The 16,866-nt window shown below is 34.7% G+C and overlaps 1 protein-coding gene across 27 annotated transcripts in view; it reads left to right on the top strand.

The window, feature by feature from the left end:
* The window catches only part of FAM172A (family with sequence similarity 172 member A), a 419,901-nt gene that overhangs the window by 10,423 nt on the left and 392,612 nt on the right, over nt 1-16,866 (top strand). For 13 of the 27 annotated variants that reach the window (XR_004961727.1, XR_004961726.1, XR_004961728.1 and 10 more), the window contains exons 1-2: nt 10,706-10,765; nt 13,209-13,249. The exons of 8 other annotated variants lie outside the window; for them this stretch is intronic. The gene's annotated coding sequence lies outside the window, so the exon portion shown is untranslated. Of the gene's footprint in view, nt 1-6,318; nt 6,343-10,705; nt 10,766-13,208; nt 13,250-13,285; nt 13,310-16,866 lie in introns of those variants that run through there. 6 more of the 27 variants (XM_036280344.1, XM_036280324.1, XM_036280325.1 and 3 more) reach the window with 5 other exon arrangements.

Genomic DNA, 16,866 nt, shown 5'->3' with positions numbered 1-16,866 from the left:
TATACATTTCTTTGAGATAAATCCCAGTGGTATCTTATTATTGTTTTAATTTACAGTTTTCTAATGACATATGTTGAGCATCTTTTCATAAACTTATTTGCCATTTGTATATCTTCATTGGTAGAGTGTCTGTTCAGGTCTTTTCCCAGTCAGGTACATTTTGCCTATTAAGTACATTTTGCCCATTTTTAAATTGAGTTGTTTTCTTACTGTTGAGTTTTTAAGAATTCTTTGTACATTTTCAATGAGATACCTTTATTAGGTATGTGTTTTGCAAATAATCTGTGGCTTATCTTTTCATTCTCTCGACAGTATCTTTCATAGAGCAAATCCGGTTTCCTTTTTTTTTTTTTTTTTTGAGTCCTTTTATTATTTTCTCTCTTCTCACATTTCACTGTAAGCATCAAAAAGAACCAGGTGGTACATTCAACACTCTGGTTGGAAATCATCTTCGCGAGATCAGCCACTTCATTAGGTACATTTTCTACTTTCCATATAACTCCATGGGACAGTGTGGTTAATGTTTCTGCCACTACATAACAAGGATCCCTCTTCCTGAAGTTTCCAATAACATTTACTTTACTCTCTTGCAAGTTCTCACTCACAACCCTATTAAAGACCATGGGGTTTCTATTAACAGCTTCTTCAGAGTGTCTTAGGTTTGCTCAGAGCCCCCTGCCTAATTCCAAAGCCACTCTCACATTTTAGTTTTGTGGTGTATTAACACTCCACTTCCAGGTACCAAAATGTGTATCTATTGCTGCCCTAAAAGAAGTCCTAATGTCCTACTATTGCAGTACTAGGGTTCTAAGACAAATCATGTGTGTCACTAACTCACAGCAAAATTTGAATTTGCAACCTTGAAGGAAAAAGTGGGACTTTGACAGTTGGGATAGGTCCATATGGACAGATTCTGATGAAGCTAGGAAACTTGGATCTCTCCAGTCTCTTTAGCCTCCTTTTACAGTAGAAGTAGTCCTTCTACTCCTTCCCAGGAAGTCTTTGTTTAAAATATAGACAATGTATTTGAGAAACATATCTTTGATATAGAATATTTTTAATTGATAGCATTTTAATTTTTTTTTGGCACAAATGTCTGAATTATATTCTTATAATCAGTTGTTACTGTTTTATTTTTTAAATTCGTTTTCCTAGTTTAGGTGTTCCCTATTCAGTTGACTACCTTGTCAGATGAATTTCTATGTTCATCTAGTTAATTTATTTCAGAGTTTACTCTACATTTTATTTCATGCTTTTTCTTCTGAATGGTTCTTGTTCGGAACTGACTGACAATTTTGTTGGCTCACTGACTAAATCACAGTTGGATTTTTTAATTTAAAAAGTCAACTTCAAAATATTGATTGTGTAAGGAATCATTTAAAAAATGTAAGGGATAGTGCTACTTTTTTCAGGACTTTACACAAGCCTGGTGTCTGTTGTATAACCATTATTAAAATAGAAACTGGACTTATGAAAGAACTCACCTCTGTGTCCTTGTATTGTATAATATTATGTTTTGATTCTTTAAACTTATTTTATATAATATTCCTGTACTTAGTGATCTTTAAAAGACACTGGAAGCTTGCAGTTTACTTGAGAACCATGTGTGTGTAAAACCAGGTTTACATCAACAAATATTGAAGTATATGAATATTTTCATTAAAAACTAAGTAAAACCCATCAACCACATTAACAGCAATGCCACAAAGTTTATAGAAGCTCTGCCAACTTATGTATAGTCAGATTTCAGGACTAAGTAGTGCCTGAGGTCTTATAGCAAAATGTGTGGATAATACTTAAAAGAATAAAATATAGACTTATTTAAAATAAAGTACAAGCCTTTTAAGTATACACTTAAACTAAGCATTGGTGCTAATTCTATGTTAGTCCAGGCAGCTTTATAATTTTCTTACTACTAATTTGTGTACAATAAAGGATGGTTGAATCAACATCTGTTTTTCAGTGAAAGGAAGTTTAACACTTATGCAGAAAAAGCAGTCTTTTCAGCATTTGTCATTTAAACAAATAGAAATGAGTTTAACGGAATGTTATGTTCAGACAAAGCACCAGATAAAATATTTTATGCTTGTTTTATCCTCATTCTAACAACAAGTCCTCCCTCCAGTGGCTGCTGTTACAACATTTTCTTTTTTCACCTTATTTTGGGGAAAAAAGGGAAGTTTTCTTTCCTTCAGAGTTAAAGCCCATTTTTGTGTTATGTTGAAAGACTGGCAGATGATCTTCCGTGGGACATATTCTTTTGTGACTACATGAACTCATCCTTTAGTAGCAAAGGAGGAAGATTATTCTGAATTGAATTCTACGTTCTAATCTTTCATTTTCAAGTTGCTTATAACTGGCCCTTATGCCAGCATTTAAAAATTTTAAACAATTATATATCTCCAGAGGCAGATTTTACTTGTTATATTTACTAATAGCAGTGTACAAAGCAAAGAACAAAACCATAAATGACAGCTGACATTTTTAGAAGTATGTAGTTGTATTTTAAAATATTTTATTATAAAGTTTGGGGCATTATTTTTAATACTGGTTTTTCTTTTATTAAATATGTTGGGGCGACATTGGTTAATTGGATCATATAGGTTTCAAGTATAGATTTCTGTGTTACAAGATCTGTATATTGCACTCTGTGCCCACCACCCAAAGAGAGATCATCTTTCACCACCATATATTTGGCCCCCTTTACCCTTTACTACCACCCTATCCTTCACCTCTTTCCCTCTGGCAACCATCATGCTGCTGTTTATGCCCACAAGATTCAGTTTTATATCCCACATATGAGTGAAATCATATGATTCTTAGCTTTTCTGCTTGACTTATTTTACTTAGCATAATATTGTCAAGGTCCATCCATGTTGTCGCAAATGGCAGTATTTTGTCTCTTTTTATGGCTGAGTAGTATCCCATTTTCCTTTGTGTATATGTACCATATCTTCTTTATCCAATTCTCTGTCGCAGGACACTTTGGCTGACTCCATGTCTTGGCCACCATGAATAATGAGTGAACATAAGGGTGCATATATCTTTGTGAATACATGTTTTTGAGCTTTTTGGGTATTTACCCAGGAGAGAGATTGCTGGGTCATATGATAACTCTATTCTTAATTTTTTGAAGAACCACCAGACTGTATTCCATAGTGGCTGTACCAATCCACATTCCCACCAGGAGTGAATGAGGGTTCTTTTTCTCCACGGCCTCTCTAACAATTGTTATTACTTGTCTTGGTGATAATAGCCATTTTAACAGGTGAGAGGTGATATCACATTGTAGTTTTGATTTGCATTTCCCTAATTGCTAGTGAGGTTGAACATCTTTTCATACATCTGTTGGCCATTTGTATGTCTCTTAGGAGAGGTTTTATTGGGTGGTTTGTTTATTTGGTATTGAGTTTTATATATATTGGATTTTAAACCTTTGTCAGAGTTATCGTTTGCAAATATCATCTCCTATTCAGTCAGCTGCTTCTTTGTTTTATGGTTGGTTTCTTTTGCTGTCCAGAAGCTTTTTAGTTTGATATAGTCCCATAGAAAATTATCTGCCCATGTACATGTGGTTTTATATCTGGGCTCTCAATTCTGTTCCACTGATCTGTGTGTTTGTTTTTTTCTGCCAATACCATGCTGTTTTGATTATCATAGCTCTGTAGTGTAATTTGAAGTCAGGTAGAGTGCCTTTGTTCTTTTTTCTCAAGATCACTTCAGCTATACAGGATCATTTGTGGTTCTATACATATGTGATGATTTTTTTTGTTCTATTTCTTTAAAAAATGACATTGGTATTTTGATGGGGATTGCATTAAATCTGCATATTGCTTTGGGAGTAATATGTCCATTTTAATTATGTTGATTCTTACAATCAATGAACATGGGTATTTTTCCATTATGTTTTGTCTTTTTCAGTCTCTTTTAATCATGATTTATAGTTTTCAGTATATAGGTCTTTTACTTCCTTTGTTAAGTTTATTCCTATGTATTTTATTCTTTTGGTTGTAATTGCAAAAGAAATTGTTTTGTTTTGTTGTTGTTTTTCATTTCTTTTTCTGAAGTTTTGTTGTTAGTATACAGGAAGGAATTGGATTTTTGTACGTTGATTTTGTATCCTGCAACTTCATTGTATCTGTATATTGGTTCTAATAGTTTTTTGATGGAGTCTTTAGGGTCTTCTGTGTACAGAATCATGTCGTCTACAAAAAAGTGACACTTTTACTTCTTCCTTCATAATTTGGATGCCTTTCACTTTTCCTTGCCTTATTGCTCTGGCTAGGACTTCCAGCACTATGTTGAATAAGAGTGATGAGAGTGGGCATCCTTATTTTGATCTTAATTTTAGAGGAAAAGCATTCATTTTTTTGCCATTGAGTATAATATTGGCTGAGGGTTTATAATATATGGCCTTTATTACGTTGAGATATTTTTCTTCTATTCCTTTTTATTGAGTGTTTTGATCATAAATGGATGTTGTATCTTGTCAAAGGCTTTTTCTTTGTCTTTTGATAGAATCATATGACTTTTATCTTTTTTTTGTTAATGTGGTATATTACATTTATTGATTTGCATATGTTGAACCATCCTTGTGCCCTTGGAACGAACCCCACTTGATTATGATGTATTTTTTTATGTATTGTTTTATTTGATTTGCTTGTATTTTATTTAGGACTTTTGAATTAGTATTTTTTTAATACCAATTTAAAAAAATTTACATTGTTTCATTAAAAAAAAAATATATATGTTTTCATTGATTTCAGAGAGAGTAAGGGAGAGGGAGGGAGAGATAGAAACATCAATGAGAGAGAAAAACCTATAGGTTGCGCTCCTACATGCCACCTATGAGGGATTGAGCCCACAACCTAGGCATGTGCCTTGACTGGGAATCGAACCAGCGACCTCCTGGTGCACTGGGTGACACTCAGCCAACTGAGCCACTCTGGCCCGAGGAGTTTGTCTTTTTTAATAGTTAGTGCAAAAGATTTTGAGAAAATAAAATTTTATTCAAAATAATAGTTCTATTTCAAAACAGGCAAGGAATCAATTGAGTTTTAGTAACACCATATTTTACTGATATAGAATTCTTCTGAAATTTACTCAATACCGGCTCTTCTTTTTTTCTTAGAACTTCTTCCTCCACTAGGGCTTATTTATCAGCAGGACCCAAAATTTCTGACTTTATAGATGGAACTGGACTTTCAACATTATGTTTGGAGAAAAATGCCCCAAAAGAACAAATTTTAAAAGGCAATGATACTAAAAGTAGTTATAATATTCTTTTTCTTTTAGTGTTTTATTATTTATTTAAAAATATATTGTTGATAAAAAAAGATTTAATGCAACCAGGGCCTGTGTGTGATTATATGTATATTATGAACCAGTTCAAAAGTGGCCATTCCATGCAGGTTATAAACCATAATTATATAATAAAAAACTAAGTTTACCACTTTATCCAAGACTTAAAACACTATCAGTAACCCTGGCCGGTTTGGCCCAGCAGTTAGAGCGTCAGCCTGCAGACCGAAGTGTAGTGGATTTGATTCCCAGTCAATGGCACCTACCTGGGTTGCAGGTTCAGTACCTAGCCCCAGTCAAGGTTGTGCAGGAAGCAGCCAGTCAGTGTGTTTCTCTCACATCGATGATTCTCTCTCTCCCCCGCCCCCACACCCTTTCTACTCTTGTCTTATAACAAAAAGCAGGCCCTGGCCGGTTTGGCTCAGTGGTTAGAGCATCGGCCTGCGGTACAGAGAGACCCGGGTTCGGTTCCCACTAAGGGCATGTACCTCGGTTGCAATTTGTCCCCTGCCCTGGTTGGTCATGTGGGTGGCAGCCACTCGATGTGTCCCTTCACATCGATGTTTTTCTCTCTCTCTCTACCTCTCTCTCCCTCCCGCTCTGTCTGATCAAAAAATGGAAAAATGTCCTCAGGTGAGGATTAAAACAAAACAAAACAAAACAAAACAAAAAAAACAAAAAGCAGCAGCCCTGGCCGGTTTTGCTCAGTGGTTAGAGCATCGGCCCGTGGTCCAGAGAGACCTGGGTTTGGTTCCCGCTAAGCGTGCGTACCTCGGTTGCAGTTTGTCCCCGACCCTGGTTGGGTCATGCTGGTGGCAACCACTCAATGTGTCCCTTTCACATCGATGTCTCTCTCTCTTTCTCTCTCTCTCCCTCCCTCCCACTCCATCTGAACAAAAAATGGAAAAATGTCCTCAGGTGAGGAGAAAAAAAAATCAATGGAAAAATATCCTGGGGTGAGGATTAAAGAACACCACATTACCAATAACTGGCATTGACGTGTGATTCTCCCCATCTCATGCCCCTCCCACCTTCCCAGAGGTAACCACTATTCTGCATTTGTGTTTTTCTCTTGATTTTTTTTTATAGTTTCGTCACCTAAATTGTAATACTAGTAAATTATTTTAGTTTGTTTTAAAACTCTATATAAATGATATTATACTGTATGTAGTCTTCTGATACTTGGCTATTTATTCAATATTGTTTTCGGAAAATTCATCCATGTTTTTCAGTGCAGTTCTGGTTCATTCTTTTTAACTGCAATTACTATTCATCTTTATTAATATACCACAGTATATCGTCCCTCCTACAATTAGAGAGCAGCCTTTTCCAGGTGTGATAGCCAGTAGCATATCAAGGAAGTGATGGTGAGACTTTTGTGGCTTTCCCATTGCTTTCCTGTTTCTGTCTGTCTGGAAAAAGCCAGAACCCATGCCATGGTAATATTCATGCAGACATGTGAAGAAACCCATGTTGCAGGTGTGAGGCTTCTAGCAACAACATTACTGATTAATTCATTTGTGTGAAGGAACCATCTGTAGCCTCAGTCAAGCCATCAGATGATTGTAGACCTTGCCAGTATCTCTTGACTAGAACCTCATGAACCTGAACCAGAACCTCCCCACTAAGCTGCTCCCAAATTTCTTATTCACAGAAACTGAGAGATTATAAATGTTTGTTTGAGCCAAATATATTTTGAGGTAACTTGTTATGCAGCTGTAAATAATAAACTGGCGTTTTGAAGATGTGAAAGTTTTGTGAACTTTTTCATACCTGTCTCCAGATGTACATTTTTCAGGACCAGGTAGTGTACCAAAATGAGAGATTGTTGGGTTGAAGATTATGAGAATGTTTAACTTGGAGTTCCATGCCAGTTTTTCCAAAGTGGTTGTACTAATTTATATTTTGATGAGCAGTGTGAATTAGAATTTCTATTACACTTTATTCTTCTTAACTTTTGGTATTGTCAGGCTGTTTAATTTTTTCTAGTCTGGTGAGTGTAAAATAATATCTCATTATGGTTGTATTCCCTGCCCTAACACTGAAATAGCAGTGTCTTATATTATCTCCTAAAAAGTGTGAAGTTTTGATTTTTACATGTATGCCCTTAATCCATCCCACTGCTGCACCATGTAATGTCAGCATATGGAGCGAGGTAGGAATTTAAGTTTTTAACTATGCACTTAAGCCTAGTCCCAGTCAAGGGACTAGGCTTATTACAAAGTCCATCCTTCCCCCAGTGATATATCAGTGTCATATGAATCTGTTATGTTGATGTACTTGAAGTTTCATACTATTCTATTGGTCAGTTTGTTTATTCTAATACTAATGACATCGTGTCTTAATTACTGTCATACCTAGTAAGGCAAGTCTTCCTATCATATTATTTTTCTTTAGGAGTGTCTTAGCTATTCTTGGCCATTCTTTTTCCACAGGCTTTCTTAAATAGCCTTTTCAAGTTCTGTGAAAAAAACTGTTGGGTTTGAGTGGAGTTGTATTGATTCTATTTATCAGTAGAGGAAAATTGATATCTTTACAGTATTAAATATTTCTATCCATGAATATGATATATCTATGTATTTCATGATCTTTAATGTCTTTCAGTAACATTTTATCATAGTCTGCTTATAGGTTTAACTTATTTTTTGTTAGATTTATTCTTACTGTGTAGATTTTATTTTTTGTTTTTATAAACTGTCTTTTTCAAATGTTTTATAACTGTTGCTGGTATTCATGAATACACTTAATTTTTTAATATAAATTGCTTTAGCCATTTTGCTAGATTCTCTTTTTATTCCTAATGGTAGTAGTGAGAGATTTTTTTTTTTTCTATTACTCTAGACAATCTTGTTTGTTCATTTTTCTTGTTTCATTGTTGATACTGTTTTGGATAGGCATATCATCTGCAAATAATAACATTGTTTTCCTATTTTCAATTTTTATACATTTTTATTTCTTTTTCCATATCTCTTACTGGCTTTAACCTCCAGAAAAACTTTGACTAGCAGTGGAAATAGTAAAGTTATAATGATGGGCATTCTTTTCTGGTACTTGATTTTAAATAGATTATTTTTAATTTTTTTTTCTTTATTGATTTTAGAGAGGGAGGAAGGGAGAGGGGGAGAGAGAGAGAGAAACATCGATGAGAGAGAACATTGATTGGCTGCCTCCTGCATGACCCCCACTAGGGTTTGGCCCACAACCTGGGCATGTGCCCTGACCAGGAATCTAACTGGCAGGTGCATGGGTCGATGCTCAACCACTGAGCCATGCTGGCCAGGCTAATTAAAATATTTTAAATAATATTACCAAGAAGAGTAATTTTACTGTATTTTTTGTTTGTTTGTTTGTATTTTTGAACTCTTTTTTCATGTTAAGGATATTTTTCTTTTTATTCTTGGTTTGCTGTGACCTCTCTTTCAAAAATTAGTATAGAATTTTATCAAATAGTTTTTTGCAGATATTGAAGTTATGGTTTTCTTCCTTTATGTTAATTTAATTTGTAGACATTCTAATATTTTGTAATGTACTTTCTGAGTTTAGTTATTCTTAACAGGTGGGTCTCTTGGGGGACTTGGATGTTCAAAGTGAAATCTAGTTGTAAAATTATTGACTCTTATGGCCATAGGAAGGGATTCTACCATCTGTGCTATGAGAGTTATTTGGCAAAGTGTGTTTAAGCATAGATCTAATAACATAAATAATTTAATATTTCACAAAGTGTCCTTGTTGTGCTGACAACTGCAGCCACAGAGTTAATTTCCTGTAACAAATAGTTTGGCTAAGTGATAATTGTCTTCTGTGGAGGGAAAATACTTTGTGGGAGCCAGGAGGGTTCAAAACTCTTTGCTTTGGAAATAAGAGAATTTTGCTTTTTCAAATCCTTTGTTAGTTTAGGCAAAGTATGAATTGTGTGTATTGTTTTCTGAATAAAGTAAATAACCACTGTAACTAATATGGTAACGTGAACAGTTTGCTTAAAGTTTCAAATTCCTAATTCTGTCTTTTTAAGATCAGATAATTGTACTATCACAGCTATATAGAGCCTCCTCGACTCTTTTCTCAGTTCATCTCTTTTTAGTCCCAGGATGTGGGTATTGTTGAAATATGGTACAAACATGAAATTCTAGACAGCACTATCTCTTCATAAAGAATTAGGAAATTCTAGAGGCCAAAATAGAAACTCATTCTTAGGGCACTTAAATAACATTCTCAGTTGTTAAACATACTAGGTAAAGTCAGGCTCCACAGACATTTCCCCCTTAAGCAGTAAGGAGTGCACTGTCGGTATACATCCGATATGAGTGGAACTTGAATATCTAATTTGCAATATACTTGTGGTCTCCACAGAGTTTAATTTTGCCATGAAACTTTATTGCTGGTGTTATTAGTATAGTTTACTGGGCTTAAGAATAAGTTGCTTGATTATATGCTCAAGTTTTTCTTCTTTTTTTCCCCTCTATAGTAAATGGTATGTTTCTCTCTTTGAAGTAAGTTAGTAAAATCTGTGGGATCATTTGAAATAATAATCAAAATAATAATGAAGCAGTTATTACAAATTTTAACCCTTATTAAAAGTTGGGTAAAAGTGGGGTGCTATTAGGTGGTATGTGACCAAGGAATTAACTAAATCATGGCCAAAATGAATTAGTGCTTCTGACCAGATTTTCACTGGAAGATGAATGTAAGGGATAATGACAGGCCAGGGAGGCAAATTATCCTTGACATAGAACCCCCACCCCCAACCCCCATGGTGCAAAGAAACAGAACAAGTTAGAGTTGAGCTCTTTGATTTACAAAAACTTAATATATAATGTTCACTTGTTGCCTAGGAAATGTGTTTGCCCCTGTTGTCTAGGTGGAGAAGTCTTAAGTGGTTGCCAGCCTGGCTCTGGAGAGAGGGTTGGTAGAGACATTTGAGGAAAGAAGTTCTTTAAGTGAGTTGCCTGAAGTCCTCTTATCACACCTATTTCATGGAAGGAAAGGAGAAGAGTGAGTAAGATGGTCAAGCCGCCTCCCTTTTGTGACTGTGCCTTGACCTTTAGCATTATCCCTAGAGAGAAGTGAGATGGTGAGAAAGAGGCATTTAATACACAGGGACACTACAATGCAAATGTATCTCTTTAGGATTACTGGAATCATCACTTCAAAAAGACATCATGCACTCATTAGCAGTCACTCCTCATTCCCCACCCCCCACCAATTCCCCAAAACATTAATCTACTTTCTGTTTCTGGACATTTCATATAAATGGAATTATACAATATGTGATCTTTTGTAACTGGCTTTATTTACTTAGCATATATTTTTAAGGTCATTCATGTTGCAGTATGTGTCACTACTTTATTTTTTTTAATTAATGAATAATATTCTATTATAGGATATACTATGTTTTGTTTATCCCATCATCATTTGATAAAAATTTAAGCTGTTTCTACTTTCTGGCAGCTATGAACATCTCTATGTAAGTTTTGGTGTTTTCATTTCTCTAGTGTATATACCTAGAGGTAGAATTGCTGGATCATATGATAAATCTATGTTTAACATTTTGAGGAGCTGCCAAACTGTTTTCTAAACTGGCTACACCAGTTTACATTCCCACTAACAATGTATGAGGGTTCCAATTTTTCCACATTCTCACCAACACTTGTTACTGTCTTCCTTGTTTATAGTCATGCTGTAGTGTAAGAAATAGTATCTTATTGTCTTTGATTTGCATTTTCTTAGTGACCAATGATACTGAACATATCTCTTTGCAAATTTTTATGTCTTCTTTGGAGAAATATATATTCATATCTTTTGTTTATTTTTTAAACTAGGTTATTTATCTTTTTATTGTGAGTTGTCAGAGTTATTTTGGCTACATCTTGTCTCTTAAAATCAGAAGGTGTTTTTCTTTTAACTTTAAGAAAAAAAACATTTAGAAAAGTACATTGTCACAGCTTGGATTTTTCAGAAGCTGAGACACAATTTAGAGTGGATGATGGCTATTGGAAATGGACATTTGTGAAAAGAAGGAAGGAGGACAACAGGGTTGGTCAGACAGAGAGGTGAACTTATTGCAGGCTTGACAAAACCTCAGCCAACCTGCTGGCTGTGAGCTCTGGAGCCAATATTGCTTGTCACAGTTGTCTTGCATTCGGCTGAAATGGCTGGCCTTCATATTCCCACTTGGCTCCATGAGTGAGGGTCAGCTTGGAAAGGCATAACCTTGGATGAGGCAACTCTGCATCTGAGGTGGAGCCTGATACAGTGAAGAGCTGCAGGCTGTTTGCAGACTGCATTCCCTGCAGCTGTGGAGCAAGTTCTCCTTAAAGGGGCATCTGGAGAAAGCACCTTAGTGTCTACCACATGCATATGATGTTTTAAAATCTAGGTTAGACCTTGAGTTCACAAAACTTAGAAGAGTTGCTAATAAACATAATTATGAAATGAAGAAATTGGATACAGGCTTTGCGAATATGTTATTACTGCTATTTTATGGTATTGGATACTTTGAAATTTAAGGAGGTGGTTTCTACTTGTTTGATTTGGCCTGGAGTTATGTACATTTATAATATTGTTTTTTATTATTTATTTACCATAGAATTAGAGTATCTTAAGTAGCTTATATGATATTTATATTTGACCCATAAAATAGAGGCTACTATTTATTTGACATACTCTATTTTTCTAAAATGTTGAGCATATCTTCTTTTTAGAATTATTTTTTTCCTTGGCCTTACCTCTGTTATTTCTGTTCCATATTATGAAAACTCCATAAAAAAAAAAACAGTTAAATTATTTTTTCTTGGAGGGTGGGTTCCAAAATTGAGAATGGTGTTAAGAATTATCCTAACCCTTATTTAATTTCACTTTTAGTGTTGTCTTGCAGATATTCTAAAATCTTATTTATTTATTTTCTTTATTGATATTAGAGAGGGAGGAGAAAGGAGAGAGAGAGAGAGATAGAAACATTGATGAGAGAGAACATTGATTGGCTGCCTCCTGCATGCCCCCCAACTGGGGATTTGGCCCTCTACCTGGGCATGTACCTTGACTGAGAGTCGAACCGGCGACCTCTTGGTGCATGGGTTGATGCTCAACCACTGAACAACACCGGCCAGGCTATTCTAAAATCTTTATATTTGATATTCTTTAACTTCTGACTCTTTCTTTTAATTGCTTTGGTTACTGAAGTATTGTGAGGAATGATGGGTAGTACTTTTTATTAATCAGAATTCTCTGAATAGCAAACCATATAGACTAAGACAATTTTAGTTGATAGCATATAGTATTTATATATAATTAACTACCTCCAACTTGCTCAAACTCCAAATTATAATGCTTACTGATAATATAAATTAGTACATGAGACTGAAACACTTCTATGGAATTAGAAAAAACAAAAAAACTGAAATTGTTTTTGTAATTGAAGTTGAGTAGTTTGACTTTACCAACATGGTAGTGTAGAAGGAACTCAGAACAAAGTGTCAGTAGGCCAGAGTTAGAATCCCAACCACCCCTTATCATCTGTGTTGCCTTAACCAGGTTTCTTAGCTTCTCAAAGCCCTGGAGGCCGCATCTCTGTAAAATGCAGATATATCAACTATGCCTGTCCCTCCCAGTTGTGGAGATGACTTAATAAGATAATGGGTGTGAAAGGACTTGGTGACTTTGTGGCCAACATGTGCATTTAGGAAATAGTTGGAACAATGTTCTTCTTTGGACGCAACTTTAATATAAATGAAGGTGGAATTCACATACTCGAAACCATTTCCAGACATACATTTTAATAAGAGTGGAAAAGAATATAAATCAGATTTATCACAAATTAATTTACAATTCATTATGATTGTCTTCAATATTGTCTTGGAAACCTGTCAACTCAACAGGTATTTACTGTGGGACTTTATTATTTGTTTTAGAATTCATCCAGATGATGCCCATCTAGGAGTTTCTTGTTCCTGTAAGTTGGAGTGATTTGGATATCCTTTTTAGAGTTTGAGCACAAGTTCATTGGAACCCAGTTAGTTTTGCTTTATATGGATTACAAATATTTGTAAAGGAACTTATGGTTTGCAAAGTGTTTTTATGTACATTCTTTCATATAATCTTCATAATTGTCCTATAAAATCCTATAAAAGGGTATTTATTTGCTGTTATTTCCATTACTTAGGATAGAGAAGCTGTGACTTTCTCAAAGTCACTTACCTATTAGATGGTAGAATTGAGATTTTTTAAAAAACTTTTTTTTTTTTTAATCTTTACCCAAGGATATTTTTCTATTTATTTTCAGATAGGGGGATGGGGGAGAAACATCAACATGAGAGGGACACATAGACTGGTTACCTCCTGCGTGACCCTGACCAGGGCCGAGGGCAAACTGGAACTGATGTACTCCATGTCCTTGATTGGAATTGAACCCGCAACCCTTTGGTCCCTGGGTTGATGCTCAAACCACTGAGTCAAACCAGCAGGGCAAATTTTTTTTTTTTTTAAATTTCAAACCTACTATAATATCACATTGCTTGAGAAACTAAGGAATTATTTTAGATAGGCTTGGATTAGAACCAGGTATTCCTAGTCTGAGCCAAATCTCAACCCAAAACATTTTACCCTGGGCATTGTTTTCCAGGTCTTTTCTAGCCTGATACCCTCATTCTTCAGCCTTTTCCCCAGTGCCTATATGTCTGTGTGTACACAGAAACACACACACACACACACACTCCCCAAAACAGATAGTTTTTGCACGTAGCCTCAAAACTATAAGCTTTAATAATATATAAACAATAATACAGGGATTATTCTGAATTAATCTTTGCCGATCAGCTTTTGAGTATCATGGATATTTTAACCGTAATTTGAGTGGGTGTTTTGGCCCCACACAAATCTCTGGTACCAATTTATATTCTACTGTACTTTCAGTTGCAAGTAGGCTATTGTGAGGAGCCTGATTTAGTGAGCATAGATTCTTTGGGACCAAACAAGTTCCAGAAATTAGCCAGTTTTACTTGTCTTGTGATTTTTAGGGTGTCCCCCCACAAATGTATGTAACTTTGAATAATTTTAAAGACAATGTTTATTAAAATACAATTCATTTTCAAAATGTAATAGAGTCTACAGACACCCTGTGTACATTTTTTGGGGACACCTTGTATTTTGTACGTTCATCATTGCTTTTAGAATGTAATGTGGAAAGGCCTTCTGTTGCAAAAATCATCTATATCTAGTTCCCATTTATACTTGCCTAAAAACAAACAAACCTAAAACTAAGGCTGCTGTGTATCTGCCTCTACATTTTATAAGTGCTCAAGCCATATTTTGAACAACAGGGCAATAAGAAATATTCTACTGTTTCATGTTTTGAAATGCTGGCTAGATAAAGATTACACATGACAAGTTATTTACAGCTTTATTTATACATACTGGATTCTCTGTTGGAACCATAGAAGGGAAGAAGATATGATAATTGCTTTGTGTAGTTCACAGAATGAAATCTCAAACTGAGATGTTTTGAATCTAGTTTATACAGTAACCATTTCTAGGGAACCATATTTAAACAGCAGAAGTTATCATGAAGTATACAACATGTCAACTGTGTCCCAATTCATATCAGTAAAAACCTTCCACCATTTTATTCCCTATAACCTAACCTCCATCAGATAATACTAAATAAACTATGTCGAGTGCACATATTAATATATATCAAATGTATCAAACAGCTTGCTGGCTGCATTTTCAGTAGTATTTATCTATGGTCATGCAGGTTATAACTCTGAATTTTTATTAGGAAAACTAAATTGAGAATTTTTAATGTCCATATTTAGTTTCACCAGCTGTGCCACAGCCATGGAAAATAACTGAAGAGGGTAAAAATCTAACAGTGAATAAGAGAGTAACCGACAAATGGCTTTTGCTTCATATTTACCTGCTTTGCATCTGCTGCTATTAGGTTTAGGGTCTCAGATAGTAATTACTATTCTCCTAACTTATATATCATCACTCCAGTGAGTTGTGTATTTTTAGGTTTCTCTTTAGAATAAGAATATAGTTATTAATTGATATTTAATCTTGGGAATCTTGAAAATGATTCTTTAAAATGTGAATCTCCCCCCTCCCCCGTCTCTTTTACTCATTTGTAAATTTGACAAATATCCATTGAGCTCCAAATATGCCAGACATTGTGCTAAGAGCAGACATGATACCTGTCCTCATGAGATCAAAGTCTACAGGGAGAATGTGTTATTAAACATTGTAGAGTATTTAGAGCTTTTTAAAAGACTTATTGAGATATAATTGACATACAGCATTATGTAAGTTTAAGGTATACAATGTGCTGATTTGATGTGCTATATATTACAAATGATTACCACGATAACGTTAGAAAACATATCCCTCACCTTACTTAGATACCTTTGTGTGTGGTGAGAATTTCTAAGATCTACTCTCTTAGCAGCTTTCAAGTATACAGTACAGTATAGTTAACTCTAGTTATGCTGCTATACATAGGTTCCTAGAACTTTAAAATATAAATCTTGAAAATGACTCCAGCACCAAAAATATTTTATAATTTCACTTTTGTTTAAATAGTCAAAATGAAATAATTGTATAAATTGTGCTGTTTAGAAATCAGGCATGTTGAGGCTAATGAAAAATAACTGAACAGTTTATATTTAGAAGAAATACTGAATTGGCAGAGGGATAGAGTAAAAATGGGAAAAGTCCCTGGTGGATAGTTAATTTAGTTGTGGAATGGCTAGCAAAGAGCACTGTGTGGAATCTCTCATTATGAACATTTCTCTTTAATTTATATATAATAAGGAGTTGCTCGTGAAACATGCTCAAACTTGTAGAACTTTTGACAGATAAGACTAATTCTTGGATGTTAATAGATAGCCCTTACACATACTGCTTTTTTTATAATAATGTTGAAGCTATCAGTCTATGCCTTATATATTTTATTTGTGGTTATTAGGCAGTTTGATTTGGCAGCTAGAGAGTAAGCTCCCATTTGGGTCACTTCCATGTGTATTTGACTCACCATTGCACCCTCCTGTCTTGCTCATTGCCCACCCTATAGACTACGATATGTTCCTTAAGGAAATATAGACACATTTTATTTATGTAGAATTGACAGAGTTTTAAGTTAACTGTTCACAGAAGGAAAATACTTCCATGTTAAGTTAAAATACTTTCCCAGTGAAAAATATTTTTATATTCTAGTTATTGTAATTAGGAGGCCTCACCCTACTGAGAAGCAATAACATTGCTAGTAATAAATGATCAGCTATACACACCTTCTGTAATTAATTTTCAACCATTATTATATGAGTAATATTTTATAAATGAGAAAACTGAAGATTTTGGATATTAAGTGACTTGTCCCTGATTCAGAATTATTATTAAGTGGTGAAGCTAGGATACATTTACAACAATTAAAAAACATAACCCACCAAATATTCAGATCATAATTATGCATCAGGCATTATACTAAATGTTTTACATTTAACCTAACTGTAACACTATGAGGGCAGCATGATTATCAGTTCAATTTTATACCTGTAAAAAATGAAGCACAGAGAA

Source organism: Molossus molossus, unplaced genomic scaffold (assembly GCF_014108415.1).
Source record: "Molossus molossus isolate mMolMol1 unplaced genomic scaffold, mMolMol1.p scaffold_m16_p_3, whole genome shotgun sequence".
Taxonomy (NCBI): Eukaryota; Metazoa; Chordata; class Mammalia; order Chiroptera; family Molossidae; genus Molossus; species Molossus molossus.
The sequence above is the reverse complement of the archived record's forward strand: the minus strand, read 5'-3'. Positions and strand labels throughout refer to the sequence as shown.